The sequence below is a fragment of the Tiliqua scincoides genome, chromosome 10 (genome assembly GCF_035046505.1).
Source record: "Tiliqua scincoides isolate rTilSci1 chromosome 10, rTilSci1.hap2, whole genome shotgun sequence".
NCBI lineage: Eukaryota > Metazoa > Chordata > Lepidosauria > Squamata > Scincidae > Tiliqua > Tiliqua scincoides.
The window spans coordinates 5,240,321-5,256,994 of record NC_089830.1 but is presented as its reverse complement, the minus strand read 5'-3'; positions in this window follow the sequence as shown (position 1 = coordinate 5,256,994).

Genomic DNA, 16,674 nt, shown 5'->3' with positions numbered 1-16,674 from the left:
AGCCGGAGTCTCTGAGGCAGTTCATGGCTGAACATAGTCACATTCTGGCAACTCCTGTGACGCCACTGGAACCAACCGTATCGGCCTCTGCCTTTCCATTGGACCATTTCAGCGACATGGAGAGGGGGGATTTGCTGCATGGGTCACAGCCTATCCTACATACCTACTTTACCCAGGCTTCGCGCACTGGAGAGGACACTCTGTTCCAGAACACTATTCAGAGCGCGATACCATAGTCTTCCGAGACTGAAGGATGCCAACAACAATGTAATCTACAGTATACTGTTAAGAAAGCTACATGTACCGTTTTGATCTCAATTTTCTAAAAAATGTGTTGTGGTTGGTTTGCTCAGACTCCCTGCCCCAGAAGCCAGGGCAAAGCAGTGGCTGCCCCTTTAAGAGTGGTCTGCCCCACAGAGACCAGCAGGTGAAGCTTCTTCCAGTTATAGAGCTAAACAGGATCACCTGCTAACTGTTGCAGATTAAACTGCTGTTTGAGGGACAACAGAGGCTGATTCAAACTTTGGCAAGCTTTGGTAGGGAGATTACTACATACAGAGGTCTTTGGGGGCTTCCAGTGGGTCCTAAATGATGTCTGAGGACAGGAAAGTCCCAGGGCAAATGCTCCAGGAGGAAACCCCAAAGATTGGCAAGGGCTGTTGTATTTGGTGAGACGCAGGAAGCTGGACTAGATGGGCCTTTGGCCTGATCCAGTGGGGCTCTTCTTATGTAACGTTCTTATTTCAGGGCCTTACAAGATGGCCAATGCCCGGCAATGTGGCTTTTTATAGGAGCAGCTTGCCTTTGAGGCTGCCAGCACTTCAGAAGCTGAGCCTGGCGTGTGAACTGGCAGCATGAGAATCATAAAGGAGGAGGAGGAGGAGGAAGAGGTCCCATGCAAAGTGCCAATGAGATAATGGATGCACAGTTAAGAGCTTGTGGAGAGGGGTGAGTGTACTGGATTAAAACAGCTCTTTCACACCTGGCAGGGCACTTGGCAGCTGCGCCACATCTCCACCCCCAGATCTGTCTGCTGGAGCCTGAGCTCCAGTTCATTCCAGGTCCTGGGGGAGGTATTCACCCTGGGGGAAGCGGGCAGACCTGGGCTATGGGACACCCCTGCTCGCTTGCCACCTACCCCAGCCCACTGCTGCCTGAGTCCAAGGGTTCAATCGGTCTCAAACCTGGGCGGTGAACCTGCCTGAGTGGCATCCTAGCAAGCATGTGTGCTGCTACTGCCACTTGCTTGTCTGGGAGATGGTCTTGCTGTCATCAGAAGAGGCAGGTGCCCAGAGAACAGAGGTGTAGCGCATGGTCCGCAGCAGTGTGACACGCTCAAAGCATGCTCGTGGCACTGCGCGCTGCTGCTTGATGCATGTCTGTGTTGATCTATGTATACACGCTGATGTCAATATTATGCTTTTGGCTTCCAACAATCAATAACTGTGTGCCAGTTATAGATGCATTTCTCAGCCTTCCGCCTTCCGTTCCCTAATTTAATTTAACACTTTCGAGACTGGACAGGTTCTGGGCAAGCTGCCACGTTCCAGGGACACTCTCGTTGTGCCATTTCTCTACAGTGACAACGGTGGCTTCTGCACACACATTTGTAATTGATTTAGTGGTTTGTAATTCCAGGAAGACCGATTGTGTGAATGATCCCAAAGTGGCTTATTAATCTAGTCGTGATTGCGTGGACTGCGGCATGCAATAATAAGGCATCAGTCAATTCATAACTTGCCTACTGACAGAATCAGATGCTTATTTTGTTTTGGATTGACCTCAGGTGTTTTATTATTACTGGCACATCAGTACTGCTTAAAATGTTCATATGCTCCATGTTGGTTGGCAACCTTCAGTCTCGAAAGACTATGGTATCGCGCTCTGAAAGGTGGTTCTGGAACAGCGTCTAGTGTGGCTGAAAAGGCCGATTCGGGAGTGACAATCCCTTCCACACTGGGAGCAAGTGCAGTCTGTCCCTGGTCTGTCTCCCTGGCTGTGGGCCTTCCTTCTTTGCCTCTTAGCCTCAGACTGTTGGCCAAGTGTCTCTTCAAACTGGGAAAGGCCATGCTGCACAGCCTGCCTCCAAGCGGGCCGCTCAGAGGCCAGGGTTTCCCACCTGTTGAGGTCCACTCCTAAGGCCTTCAGATCCCTCTTGCAGATGTCCTTGTATCGCAGCTGTGGTCTACCTGTAGGGCGCTTTCCTTGCACGAGTTCTCCATAGAGGAGATCCTTTGGAATCCGGCCATCATCCATTCTCACGACATGACCGAGCCAACGCAGGCTCCATGTACATTCTCTGGATATATCCCTCTTCCTCTTTGACCTGGGGACAAGCGACAAGCAGCTGTCTCAGTGCCCTGCTGCGAACCCACAGGGGTGCCACAGGATGTTGTCTTCTTCCCAGCTCTCTTGGGCACCAGGTCAAAATCAAATGAGATCTCATCCGATGCTCATGAGATCCCGAAATGTGATGCTGCCATGACAGGGCACCATAGAAGAAGGTTTTCTTCTTCTGACTGCAAGAAGTTTGAGGGCTGCTACCCAGTAGCATTGCTGGGGGGGCGCACCAGATGATGCGCACAGAGGGGGTGTCATGAATATGTACAGTTTAGGCCTAGTGACATGTGAAGCTGGAACCAAGCTAAAACAGTAACACAGAAGTGGCTTGCAGTCCTAGCTGCTAAGGATTTACAACTCAATGGAAGTTGATTATGTAGCACCTAGGCAGCCAGAAAGGCGCCCATCAAGGATGGAATGCAGCTGTAGATCTCCAGGGGGGAGGGAAGAGCTGAGAGGGCCAGCATCCAGCCCCAGGTCCGGAGGACAGCGTCTTTGGTCTTTGTCTCTTCTTGAGATAGGTGGTGGGTGCACATCCTGCCCCTCCAGGACCATGTGGCCTTTTAGGTAACTGACCTGAGGATCTACAAAAGAAGCTGACCCAGGTGAGAGTCAGAGAATAATAGAGTTAGCCAGTTAGCTTTGTTGTTTTATGATGATATGTTTCCTAGAAGTTTTTATGCCTCTAGCATTTGCTGCCTTTTGTAACCCTATGTACTTAATAAAGTAAAAATGCTTTTACCATGTTGGTTCATTGTCTGTTGGGGACAAAGGTTCAGAATCCTGCCTAGCCGTTCAGCAAGCTGCCAAAAATCCTCATTGTGGACTAGTAACTTGAGGACTGAGACTTTAAGTAAAGAAAGTGCTCAGTGCCTACAAGGGATATAGTTAAGCCTAGAGGGTCTCGGTGTCCCTGGACTGAGGCACTGGCTCTTACAGGGTGGTGGCAGTACTACCGGACAGGGATCTTTGAGGGCTCTAGGGTTCAGAACTAACAACTCTGAGCACCCCAAAACCCTGGGAGTGAGACCAAGTCTACGACAGGGGGTGACACTACTACTGCCCAAAATTGTTAAAATCACAGCTCTTAGGAATAATACCATCATTTTTATATATCATTCAATGTGTAATTTCATGCAGAATCCAGTGAAACAAACCACATTGAAATATCTCTATTCTATCAAAAGTTATAGCCAAAACACCCGCAGGGATGGGGTGATGATGTGTTGCCATGTCCACTGCTTGGAAGGTGGTCCATCATGGGGGTGATGTGCTGGCCTCCCGCATCGGGTGATGCTGACCCTCGTGGTGCCACTGCTGCTATCCCAGAGGGCTGCTACAGATGGTCCACAGTTCTAGACAGGATGGACAACCAGGCAAATGTGAACAAAACAAACTTCTGCCGGATAAATAGAAAGTCTTGCATTAGGAAAAATCAGAAGTGTAAATATGAGATTGGGGGTTCTTGCCTGTGCAGGTGTGAGAACGAACTAGGTCAGTGTTTCTCAAGCTGTGGGTTGGGACCCACTCGGTGGGTTGCAAGCCCATTTCAGGTAGGTCCTTATTCATTTCAATATTTTATTTTTAATATATTAGACTTGATGTTTAACGTCATGATACGTGACTGCATCTGGGGAAATGTTACAGCTCTGTACTTTTAACAGGCTACTGTGTATATGCTTTTAATAATGATAGGCATTGGGACTTACTCCTGGGTAATAGTGGGTGGGATTCCAGGCTAGGATTGTAAAGAATTTTCCTGCTGGATGATGTCACTTCCGGTCATGACGTCACTTCCAGTGGGTCCTGACAGATTCTCATTCTAAAAAGTGGGTCCCGGTGCTAAAAGCTTGAGAACCACTGATCTAGGTGTTAGTTGGTGACAAGATAAACATGAGTTGGCAATATGATGTAGCAGCAAAGAAGGCGAATGCAATTCTTGGCCGAGTCAACAGAAGTCCTCTATGTATCATTCAGAAGTAATGGCACCCCTGGGCTCTGCTTTAGTTAAACGCCACCTGTCCAGTTTGCAGTGTCACAGTTTTAGAGGGACATTGACATGTGCCTTTCATGGAAACCTGCAGAAAAGTCAAGACGGCAGATCTTTTTCCTGGCCGGTGGGGGGGGGGGGGTTTGAGTGGCATAGGAAACAGTTCTCTTTTTAATGCTATTCTTCCTTGGCTGTCATTAGTGGCACTGAAGCAGATCCAATAATCAGAGGTGTGGCATCCCTAATTATATTAAATTGGGCTGGGTGCACAGGGAATTGGGGATCATCCAGCACTTCATGGTATCACACGGCCTCTGCGCCTCTTCGCTCCTTGCAAAATCTTGTATGTTTTTTTAAAGAAAAGGAGCCTTCCGCCTCTTTGTCTGCCATCAGCCACACGGCTGTGTTCGTTTCTTTCATTAAGACATATCCCGATTTACATCTGATTAATTAAAACCTCCCACTCCTGAGAGCGTGCCCTTTTTTCCAGGAGTCTTTTTCTTTATTAACCTTCCATTGTTCCATTAATTGCAGGTACAGGCAAGGGACTGAGGCAGGAGGGTGAAACAGGAAGTACAGCTTCTAGCAGAAATAATGGCTTTTTAATAAATACGCCCCTGGCTCCCACAGACAGCGTAAGAGGAGTAATCTGCTTTCAACAGATTAGGAAGCTCTCGGATAACACCGCTTGGGTGAGGCGCTGGGCGGGAGTTCTTGGAAAAGAGGATATATCTCGGATTAAAAGGGAGTGCGGAGGGGGAATCGTGAATCTCCATTCTTACGCAGGCCTTCCTTTCCCACGTGGGCCAAGGGTGGTTAGATTTACCAGCCGCCACATGAGCGGCCTGCAGTTGGAGCTGGCCAGGTCCAAATTAAAACCACAAATCGAAAATGCATTTGGGGATGGCTGGGGATGGATTAGCCAGATTGGTTGATTATAATTATTCATCATTTCTGCAACATCCTAAATACAACAGCCCTCTAAACACCGACACCAAAGAGTTGGCGGTGTTGCTGGAAAGGGATGGATGTAGGCCATGGTCTGGAGGCAGATCAGAGCAGAAGGAGATGGATGCTCAGAAGGTCTCTTTAGGAGTCACACTCCAGGCTCTGGCTTCTGGAAACCTTTTGCCCCAGAATTGCAGCTCCTTCTGGGTGCAGGAGACTGGACGGTGGAGTGTTCCAGGAGTTGGATTTAGACCTAGAAGATCCAGGTTCAAACCCCTGCTTGGCCACAAAGCTTCTTGGGTGACTATGGGCCAGTCACGATCTCTCAGCCTCGCCTACCTCACAGAGTTGTTGTGAAGACAAAGGAAGGAGGTTACTATGTACACCAGGGGTGCTCACACTTTTTTGGCTCGAGAGCTACTTTGAAACCCAGCAAGGCCTGGAGATCTACTGGGGGGAAGGAAGCGTCTGGCAGACACCCCCTTTAATGTATGGAGCCCCTGCTGGAGTCTAGTCAGTTTCGTCAGTTTTGTTGCTGCATGCCTGAAGAGCAGCTAAAGTGTCAGTGTCAGTGTTCGTTTAGTGTCAGCTAAATATGTCAGTTTTGTCTAGTCACTAGACGAAACTGACATATTAACAGTTTGGAGAGACAGGGCTCTGCGATCTACTCATTTTGCCTCGCGATCTACCGGTAGATCGTGATCCACCTATTGAGCACCCCTGATGTACACCATCCTGAGCTCCTTGGAGGAAGGGCAATATAAAAATGTGGAAAATAATTAAATATGCAAAGTCTTCCCCGAGCATTTCAATAGGGGGAGCAGCTCCACACAGGCATCCTTTGGTAGTGGAGGAGCTACCAAGGCTGGCCCAAAGCCTCTTGGTGCCTGAGGCGCATGTTGCCATGCCTCAGCATGTTGCCATGTTGCTATTTGGAAAGGTAGTGAACTACCTGGTAGTGAACTGGCTGCTGTCTCTGCCACAGCTCCTCCTTTCACTCCCTGGTTTTGAATGGGAAGAAGAGAATGGAAGAGGAAGTGTGGAAGAGAGGAAAGAGTCTCAATGCTCCGGACTAGTATTTTTCAACCAGTGTGCTGTGGCACATTGGTGTTCCGTGAAAAGCCCGCCAGTGTGCTGCTGAAGGTTTGGAGCACAGTGGTTGCAAATTGTTGTGTCTCTTCCTCCTCCGGGCGGAAAGACAATTCATTGCCGCAGACAGTTGCCCTAGAAACAGAACTGCAGAACCCAGAAGGGTCTCCCAGAAGCCAAAGTGACACCACAGGAGGCAAAGACCCGAAAGAAGACCCTAGAGGTCACTGTGCCACGAGAAGAAAAATGTTGAAAATTCCTTCATAAGAACATAAGAACAGCCCCACTGGATCAGGCCATAGGCCCATCTAGTCCAGCTTCCTGTATCTCACAGCGGCCCACCAAATGCCCCAGGGAGCACACCAGATAACAAGGGACCTGAAAGGCTTCCTGGGAATTGTAGTTAAGAACATAAGAACAGCCCCACTGGATCAGGCCATAGGCCCATCTAGTCCAGCTTCCTGTATCTCACAGTGGCCCACCAAATGCCCCAGGGAGTACACCAGATAACAAGAGACCTGCAAGGCTTCCTGGGAATTGTAGTTAAGAACATAAGAACAGCCCCACTGGATCAGGCCATAGGCCCACCTAGTCCAGCTTCCTGTATCTCACAACGGCCCACCAAATGCCCCAGGGAGCACACCAGACAACCTCATCCTGGTGCCCTCCCTTTCATCTGGTATTCTGACATAGCCCATTTCTAAAATCAGGAGGTTGCACATCATGGCTTGTAACCCGTAATGGATTTTTCCTCCAGAAACTTGTCCAATCCCCTTTTAAAGGTGTCCAGGCCAGAAGCCATCACCACATCCTGTGGCAAGGAGTTCCACAGACCAACCACATGCTGAGTAAAGAAACATTTTCTTTTGTTTGTTCTAACTCTCCCAACACTCAATTTTAGTGGTTGTCCCCTGGTTCTGGTGTTATGTGAGAGTGTAAAGAGCATCTCCCTATCCACTCTGTCCATCCCCTGCATAATTTTGTATGTCTCAATCATGTCCCCCCTCAGGCATCTCTTTTCTAGGCTGAAGAGGCCCAAACGCCGTAGTCTTTCCTCATAAGGAGGGTGCCCCAGCCCAGCAATCATCTCTTTTGCACCTTTTCCATTTCCACCATATCTTTTTTGAGATGTGGCGACCAGAACTGGACGCAATACTCCAGGTGTGGCCTTACCATCACTTTGTACAACGGCATTATAATATTAGCCGTTTTGTTCTCCATACCTTTTCTAATGATCCCAAGCATAGAATTGGCCTTCTTTACTTCATTCTTCCCTTGCCAGCAGCATCACTGCTCCAAACCCAGTGATTTTCTTGACTCCCCGCAGGGCTCCAGGAGCGTCCTGGTCCTCTCAAACATCAGGCTCTTGAGTGTCATCCTTGACCTATACAAAGCAGGCTTCTCTTGCAGTAGAGCCAACATTTCTTTCAGTCTCACATATTTGTTCAAGGGCAGTGATCTTTGATGCGATGCAGTTATCTATACCCCCTCCGTCTGGGCTCAGTACGTCTCCTTGAAGGACTTAAAGTGAATAGATTTTCACAGAGCCAGATTGATTTTGCATGAACTGTACTAGGATGGTGGATATAATGAAAGAAGGGACCAGTAAACCGCTGCATGGTTTGGGCAGTAGGAAGGGGGAGAAGCTACCAATCATGATGGCTACAGGCTCCCTGCAGGATCAGAGACAATGAATTTTGGTTGGGGGGGGGGGGGGAGTGAGAGACAGACATGCTTCTTAACATCCTGCTTGTGAGTTACTTGGAGGCAACTGGTGGGCCAATGTGAAAAACAAGAGATTGGATTTAAAGGGCCTTGGGCCTGATCCTACAGAACTACAGGTGCTGTGGTATGGTTCATTGCAAAATCTATGATTCCTCACCCTTAAGAACATATAAGAACAGCCCCACTGGATCAGGCCATAGGCCCATCTAGTCCAGCTTCCTGCATCTCACAGCGGCCCACCAAATGCCCCAGGGAGCACACCAGATAACAAGAGACCTGCAAGGCTTCCTGGGAATTGTAGTTAAGAACATAAGAACAGCCCCACTGGCTCAGGCCATAGGCCCATCTAGTCCAGCTTCCTGTATCTCACAGCGGCCCACCAAATGCCCCAGGGAGCACACCAGATAACAAGGGACCTGCAAGGCTTCCTGGGAATTGTAGTTAAGAACATAAGAACAGCCCCACTGGCTCAGGCCATAGGCCCACCTAGTCCAGCTTCCTGTATCTCACAGCAGCCCACCAAATGCCCCAGGGAGCACACCAGATAACAAGAGACCTGCAAGGCTTCCTGGGAATTGTAGTTAAGAACATAAGAACAGCCCCACTGGCTCAGGCCATAGGCCCACCTAGTCCAGCTTCCTGTATCTCACAGCAGCCCACCAAATGCCCCAGGGAGCACACCAGATAACAAGAGACCTGCAAGGCTTCCTGGGAATTGTAGTTAAGAACATAAGAACAGCCCCACTGGCTCAGGCCATAGGCCCATCTAGTCCAGCTTCCTGTATCAAACAGCTGTCCACCAAATGCCCCAGGGAGCACACCAGATAACAAGAGACCTGCAAGGCTTCCTGGGAATTGTAGTTAAGAACATAAGAACAGCCCCACTGGATCAGGCCATAGGCCCATCTAGTCCAGCTTCCTGTATCTCACAGCGACCCACCAAATGCCCCAGGGAGCACACCAGATAACAAGAGACCTGCAAGGCTTCCTGGGAATTGTAGTTAAGAACATAAGAACAGCCCCACTGGATCAGGCCATAGGCCCATCTAGTCCAGCTTCCTGTATCTCACAGCGGCCCACCAAATGCCCCAGGGAGCACACCAGATAACAAGAGACCTGCAAGGCTTCCTGGGAATTGTAGTTAAGAACATAAGAACAGCCCCACTGGCTCAGGCCATAGGCCCACCTAGTCCAGCTTCCTGTATCTCACAGCGGCCCACTAAATGTCCCAGGGAGCACACCAGATAACAAGGGACCTGCAAGGCTTCCTGGGAATTGTAGTTAAGAACATAAGAACAGCCCCACTGGCTCAGGCCACAGGCCCATCTAGTCCAGCTTCCTGTATGAAACAGCTGTCCACCAAATGCCCCAGGGAGCTCACCAGATAACAAGAGACCTGCAAGGCTTCCTGGGAATTGTAGTTAAGAACATAAGAACAGCCCCACTGGATCAGGCCACAGGCCCATCAAGTCCAGCTTCCTGTATCTCACAGTATCACTGTTATAGCAGTCCCGTCTGCAGAATTGGCCCAGAATGTTTGCATGCCTGAAGTCGGCTGCTGCATGCCATCCTGATGGCAGTGACAGCGCCCCCAAGCTCACCCCGCTGCCCTCCTCCTATTTGGAAAGGATATAGAGGCTGAGTATCACTGACCTGAAGTGCTTGGGACCAGAAGTGTGATGGATTTATTTTTAATTTTGGAACTTTTTGCATATATATAGTGAGTTATCTTGGGGACGGGATCCAAGTCTAAACACAAAATTCGTTTATGTTTCTTACACACACAGCCTGAAGTGTCATTTATAGGATTTTTTTTTTTTTTAATTTTGTCCATGAAACAAAGTTTGTATACATTGGACCATCAGAAAGCAAAGGTGCCTGTGATCTGTCACATGAGGTCAGGTGCGTCATTTTCCACTTGTGTCATATCGGCACTCTAAAAGTTTTAGATTTTGGATTAGAGCTGTTCAACCTATACCAACAAATGCCACGCGCACCTCAAGAATGAGTGCAAAAAGTGTGCGTGTTGCCCCAACTATGGGCACCAGTATTAATTAATCAGCATAAATACAGGTGCAACCATAAAGGGTTCTTATCCCACAGACCTGGAGATAGCTGGGCCATATCACTGATAAGTATAAGGTTGATTAATAATACGTGAAACACGAGCTGCGGGCATGGCCTTTGACCCCTTTTACTTCTAGGGCCCCGCAATGGTGGACCTCCCCTGCTTGCACTTTGGGGCAAAGATCCGCAATGGTGCTGTCCCACAGGATGCTGCCCCCCTCCATGCACAAATCCACCCCCCCCCCACGTACCTGGAGTGCACTGAACCTCGCGTGACTCCAGGATGCCTCCTAGAGCTTCCCCGATGCTTTAAACTGTACTTCCGGCACAGTTTCTGACCGTGTCAGGAGCCTTGGAGAGGCTTCCACGCGGTTCTAGAGGTGCCCTTTGATTTACCGGCAGATCTGCCACTGGGGCCCTGACTCTGATATCAGAACGAAGCTCTTCTGGAAGCTGGAAGTGACATCGCAAGAAGAGGAGACCACAGAGGTCAGTGTGCTGTGAGACGCTGAAAATAGTTGGTGAAAGCAGAGGTTCTGGAAAGTCTAAATTTCATACTGCAGGCCATATGCCGAGCATCGTAGTATGCAAATAGAACAAGACACGCAAGCGCGAGTGAGGTGCTCTCTGAAGGGGACCCCAGAATGAACACGTGGATCTGATGAACGTTGACTGGGCCGCGTCAGAAGGAGGGAACCCGGCAAACCAAACAAACAACAGCCTGGGCTGCTGAGGAAAGGAGATTATGAGGATTAAACAGAGATAAAAAGGGATGTTTACCATTATTATTAGCTTCACAGTCTTCCCAACTAGAACAGCCGGTCAGCGTCCATCTGTTGCCTTGCGTCCGTGTGGCCTTAGAGGTTGAGTGCCTGCCAGCTGTGCGTGAAATTTAAAGCTCTGCCGCAGCCTGGGTTTTAAAACAAAAGCAACATGATTTTCGCAGCATGGAGGTGGGGGGGCTGTATCTACTGTATGTGGCTTGGGGCAGGGCTGGCAGGGGTTGTGGGGGGTCGTGTGCATCTTAGACAAGTCCAAGGAGGCCTGAAGAGAAGGGACGCGGTGCAGGCACAAAAGGGGACCACGGAAAGAGCTTTCTGTGGAGGCCGCTTCAGAAAATGACTGCAATTAAGAGCGTGCAGAAATTGGACGATGGAGCTAATATTAGAAGGCTTGTCATGCTCTTGAAATTAATTCCACCACTAGCAGCAGCAGCTGATCCATTTGCTACTGTGGAGCGCCTCTGATCTGCCCAGGTGCTTTTGCTCTCAACCAGCCCTCTCGGGGAGGAACAATATGTGAGAGGGGAAAGAGAGCATTTGGGGGAGGGGGGTACTGGCAGAGGTCCAAGAGTTCCCGCAGAACCAAGCCACTCTGGAGCTTGTGGGTGGGCTTGTGCAATTGCTTTGGCTACGCTGTGAAAACTCGGTTGGGCAGATCACCTGGAAAGGCCCCCAAGAAGGCAGCTAAAGTGAGGAGGCCAGGGCTGTGACCACAGAGTGCAGCAAAGGGCTCCTGCTGGGAGAGTTAGAACAGACTAAAGAAAATATTTATTGACCCAGTAGATAGACTGTGGAACTCCTTGCCACATTATGGGGTGATGGCATCTGGCCTAGGGTGATCGGACAGATTTCTGGAAGAAAGGTCCATCACAGGTTACAAGCCATGATGGGTACGTGCAACCTCCTGGTTTTAGAAGTAGGCTGTCTCAGAATGCCAGGTGCAAGGGAATGGCAACAGGATGCGGGTTTCTTGTGTGCTTTCTGTGGCATCTGGTCGACCACTGTGAGCTGCAGGAACATAAGAATAGTCCCACTGGATCAGACCATAGGCCTGTCTAATCCAGCTTCCTGTATCTCACAGCTGCCCGCCAAATGCCCCTGGGAGCACACAAGACAGCAAGAGACCTGCATCCTGGTGCCCTCCCTTGCATCTGACATAGCCCATTTCTAAAGCTGGACTAGCTGGGCTTTTGGCCTGATCAAGTGGGGCTCTTCTTATGTTCTTATGTTCTCTGGAATTTTCCAGGGGCTTCCTCCCCAAACATTCTGCTTTCTTCTTGAAAAGCAGCTTTCTTCTTGCCCTTGTCCAGTGATGTAGCTAGGTTATCTGACACCGGGGCCAATAAATTTTTGTCAACTCTCCATATGACAAAATTAATTTGTCATAAGGGTGCCCAGTCAGAATAGGAGCCCAGATCTACCCAGCAGGTGACACTGGTAGGTTCCAGCAACAGGACTTGGCAGTCACCCAAATACAGTGGTGGGGAAGAGATGGTGCAATTTCACAGGTGACTTCAAGTGGAAAAACTAGGATCAGCAGGTGCTCCAGGCCAAGAAGGATGTAGCAGTGCCTTCATATGCCTGCTATCCCACTAGTCCAGTAAGATTTGGGATAGACTAGCCCAGCACTTCCCAATCTTCCGGGGCCTGCGACCTCCCCTGCCCCGCCATGCTGCAAATACTCCTGGAAGTGACTGGTGATGATGTCATCACCAGTTACCTTCGGGTTTGTAGACCTCGATGCAATGCTGCAAAGGATGGTAAAAGACTTAGGGCCAAATCTTATCCAATTTTCCAGCCCTGGTTCAGCCATGCCAACAGGGCATGCGCTGCATCCTGCCATAGGGGGGCAGTATGGAGACCTCCTCCAGGTAAGGGAATGTTCTGCATTGCGGCTGCGCTAGGACTGAGCCCTTAGGCTGCACTCCTAGACACACTTTCCTAGGATTGTGCTCTCAGGGTGAGTGGGAGAGCCTCCCCCAGCACTTGCAAACCATGTGTAGGAGCTTGGCCAGTGCCGGCTGGTAAGTGGCCCACAACACCCCATGGAATGTGTCGTCATGCCCAAGGGAATCATGACGCACACTTTTGGAATCCCTGGGCTTGCCTGAAATCAGGGTCTTCCACTCCAGATACTTCCATGTGGGGTCTGTGATGGCCCCCTTCCTTGAACTTTCCAGGCCCTCTGATAATTTGAGGAAAAATTCTGCTCCCGCGAGAGGCCTAATTGAGTTAGCGCTGTGCCCTGAACTCCACAAGGTCCACGCTTTTAAAAAAATCAAAACAAAAACAACTGCCAGTGTTCGTTTTCTATTATTTTAAAACACTTCTATCTGCTCTTCTCCCACAGGACTCCAGAGCAGTTGACAACAGGAGAAAATAACTAGCAAATACAGAAGCAATGAGAGCAAAACAATCAAAGCCAATTCAAAACACCAGCCAAATCTGCAAAGAAAGAACAGGTGAGATAAAACCAGCAAGTCGCAGGAGTTTGGAGGTGCTGGGAGAACCATGGGCCACCATTTCAACGGCATCACTAAGGGCACAATCCTAACCAGGTCGACTCAGAAGTAAGTCCTATTTTGTTCAATGGGGCTTCCTCTCAGGAAAGTGTGGTTAGGATTGCAGCTTTATTTATTTATTTATCACATTTTTATACTGCCCTTCCTCCAAAGATCTCAGGGTGGTGTACATGGTTGCTCCCCTCCTTTTGTCCTCGCGACAACCCTGTGTGGTAGGTGAGGCTGAGAGAAAGTGACTGGCCCAAGGTCACCCAGGAAGCTTTATGGCTGGGGGGGGGGGATTTGAACCTGGGTCTTCCAGGTCTGAGTCCACCTCCCAGACCACTACACCACCCTGGCTCTCACAGACCACCTTTCAGCTGCTGAGTTACCAACTGAGGCCACAGCAGAAAGCATTGCTGCTAAAAGGGCACCACTGCCTCAAGCGGTAGCGCAAATCCTAGCAGTCCAGGACTGCCCTGGGCTGCCGGGGAACAGGGTTACGATCCGACATAACTGCAGGATCCTGGCCCCGCCTCCTGCTTCCCACCTGCCGCCCGCCCTCCTCCCGCCCCAAAACGCTTCCTCCCTGCCCTCCCCCGCCAGACCCCTGCGTCGGCCAAGCTTGGCTGGTGCAACCTAAGTTTTGCAGGAAGCGTCAGTGCGGCGTGCAAGCAGCCCCTCCCCTTCGGAGCCATTCTGGGCGGTGGGAGCAAAACAGAGTGTACCAGGGAATAAAAAGATAATATTAATGATGGAGATAAAAATGTTCCTTCAAGCAGTCAGTGGGGGCTGTCAGTTATTAAAGCCATGAGTTATTGCACGCTTCCTCCCAGATCCCAAAGAGGCTCCCACGCTGGGGTTTGGGTAATATGCAAATGTACTGAAATATACTTGATTAATTAATCAAATAATCAGTGAAAAAGCAAGATGATTAATCAAGTAAAAATCCATTAATCAGTCCATAGTCCTAATTGGTGAGTATGGAATGGATTTGTACACATCGGGATGGTGCGACGAGGAGTTGAGATGGAAGAGATCAGAAGGGGCGGCTGAATCAACTCTGGAGAAACCTCCCTAAGGCTGTGAAGTGATGCACACTTACCTGGAAGTAAGCCTCATTGAACATAGTGGAACTTACTTCTGAGTAAATGGCTATTGGATTGTGCTGTATCAGGACCACCCTGTCCCTGAGGTCAGCTGAGGCCTCAGGTGGCAGATGGAAGGGGTGGCCTCAGTTCTCCACCACGCCTCTCCCTTGGATTCAAAGCAGAGGGAAAATGAGGAGAGAACAGTGGTGGGCTAGAGTGGGGTGTGCAAATCAGTGGAGCAGATGCCCACCAACACCTTACCCCCCCACCTTACCTCCCTGAGGCCCACTACTTCAGACACTACTTTTCTTTTGGTTCACTTCTGATGTTGGAGCTGAGTTGAAGGAACTCAGGGGAACATGAAAGGAACAAGGGGACACAGGGCAGGGAAGGGGGAAAGGGATGTTATTCCACAACTCGTGCTGTAAAAATTGGAAACATGAACAACTAACATGGCTGCAGGGGCAGCCTATGCCAGACTGGCCCCTGAATCCCCACCAAGTTCTCCTGTCCACTCCCCCAATGTATGTGTGCAGCCCCCTCCCCAAGTGCACAGCATCAGTGGTACACAGTGGGGGGGGGGGGGAATCTACTTGCTTGCCTGCCCAGTGCAGGATTCTCATGCATGGACAGGAGGAGAGCTTGGAGTCTAGCACTGCCATCTCTACGGCCACTGCCACCGGTGAACGTGAACAGAATTCTGGCCTCCCAGTATATAAATGACACAGAAGCAAGGCAATGACCTCAGGATCTTCTTCACTACGGTGGTCAACTCAGGCAGTGGACTGAAGGGCAGCACTGTTTCCACTGTTCCTCCTCCCGTTGTCTTAGATTCGAGATCCATTAGAAAACTAATTCATTGGATTAGAAAAGGAAAAGGGGGCCTGAAGGGAAGAGGAAGTGTGGAGGACAGAAGAGTGGTAGGCTAGAGTGTCACAGAGGCTTTAATTCAGCCCACCACTCCTCGCCCTCCTCTTTGCTCCAGTCCAAGGAATGGAAGGAGCAGAGGTTGGCACAACACTGGGTAAGGGGAGGCGGCATTTGGCATGCCATGCCAGGAGGTGTTCACCTGGCCCTACCTGAACCAGTCAATAACAAGAGAAGAGTGATAATTTTGCACTTGCCACGTTTTCAGCGGCTCAGTGTTGGAAACCAAAGGAAGTACTACCAATGATCAAAGAAGGGGAACTTCTCCCTCTTGTTAGAACAAAAATAGAAATATTATAAATGATAGATGGAAAGAAATGATATATTAAGTGCTCCGTTATGTGTTTTCACTCTATGGCTTTGCTGCCTTCCCTTTCTGCTTTGTTGCCTAGAATGTCATAATTGACTTAATCTAATTTTAATAAAAGTGCCTTATAAAGCAAATTTGGTTAATGGGATTTGCTCCAGCAGCCATTTTTCAAAGCTCCGCCACTTCTCGGGGTCTCCGGGAGTTAAATTTCCGAGTGGAAATCGGGCTGCTCCAAGCAGGCTCTGAAAAATGTTATTAGTTGGATTGCAATCCCATCCTTTCTCCATGGACCCCAGGATACCATGCAAGGGTCTGATGAAATTTGGGTACAGTGCCCCATTGCCTCCTGCAGGACCCTGGTGGGCAGAGTCCACTTACTCTTTACCTGCTGCTCTGTGGTTCTTGCAAGAGGTGTGGTCTTTAATACTATTCAATTCCTCACTTCCTTCTCTCCTCTCCAGGCCATTGCAGGAGGAAGATGTGCTCTGCCAGGGCTCCATCCTCACCAGACTTCCACACAAAGGGAACAGCTCTAGGGCTCTCTGTTCCAGAGTAGTAGGACTTCCATGGACTCCAAAGATATATGTATACAAGCGGGCACTGTTGTCTTCGATGGCTCCACATCAGACCCTTTTGACATCCGAAGCGGAGTGAAGCAGGGCTGTGTTCTTGCACCAACCTTGTTTGGGATTTTCTTCGCTGTCCTGCTGAAGCAGGCCTTTGGAACTGCAACAGAAGGCATCTATCTCTGGACCAGATCAGACGGAAAGCTCTTCAACCTCTCCAGACTGAGAGCAAAATCCAAAGTCCAGCTGAAATGTCTGCGTGACTTCCTCTTTGCCGACGATGCAGCTGTCACTACCCACTCTGCCAAAGATCTCCAGCAGCTCATGGATCGTTTTAG